The sequence below is a fragment of the Arachis stenosperma genome, chromosome 6 (genome assembly GCF_014773155.1).
Source record: "Arachis stenosperma cultivar V10309 chromosome 6, arast.V10309.gnm1.PFL2, whole genome shotgun sequence".
Taxonomy (NCBI): Eukaryota; Viridiplantae; Streptophyta; class Magnoliopsida; order Fabales; family Fabaceae; genus Arachis; species Arachis stenosperma.
Genome location: NC_080382.1, coordinates 92,957,004 through 92,957,974, shown reverse-complemented (window position 1 = coordinate 92,957,974; position 971 = coordinate 92,957,004).

The window sequence follows — 971 nt, the reverse complement described above, 5'->3', positions numbered from 1 at the left end:
GAACGAGACCGACAGATGATTAGCCTATGCTGTGACAGAGCATCAAGGACGTATTTTCACTGAGAGGATGGGAGGTAGCTGCTGACAACAGTGAAACCCTACACGAGCTTGCCATGGAAAGGAGTAAGAATGATTGGAGAGGCAGTAGGAAAGCAGAGAGACGGAAGGGAATGCATCTTCATGCGCTTATCTGAAGTTCCTACCAATGAATTACATAAGTATCACTATCCTTATCTTTTATATTATTTTCGTTCATCACCATATCCATTTGAGTCTGCCTGACTAAGATTTACAAGATGACCATAGCTTGCTTCAATGCTAACAATCTCCGTGGGATCGACCCTTACTCACGTAAGGTATTACTTGGACGACCCAGTGCACTTGCTGGTTAGTTGTGCGAAGTTGTGTAATGCCATGGAATTGAACCACCAAGGTTTTTGGAGTTCATGACCAGGGATTATGAGAGTTGTGAAAAGTAATTGTTCACAATTTCGCGCTACCAAGTTTTTGGCGCCGTTGCCGGGGATTGTTCAAGTTTTGAGCAAGCTTTTGGTAACAATGCCTGGGATTGTTCTAGTTGGACAACTGACGGTTTTTTGTTGCTTAGATTAGGTATTTTATTTTATTTTTTTTTTTTTTTTCGAAATTCTTGAAGATGAATTTTAGAGTTTCATGATGATTTGTTGAAATCTGGCTGGCTGAGAAGCCATGTCTAATCTGATTGGACCGAGGTTTCAACTTATCACCACAAGAGCTTGTTGATTTTCATCAATTTTGCTTTTGGAGCAGTGATCTGCTAAGGCTTGGCTGACCTTTGGTCATGTCTAGTGTTTTGGACCGAAGCTTTCTTTGGAAGCTTGGCTGGCTGTGAAGCCATGTCTAATTCCTGGACCGGAGTCTTAGACTAGCATTGCACTGATTCCTGGAATTCTCATTAAGAATTTTGATATCTTTTTCCACTTAATTTTCGA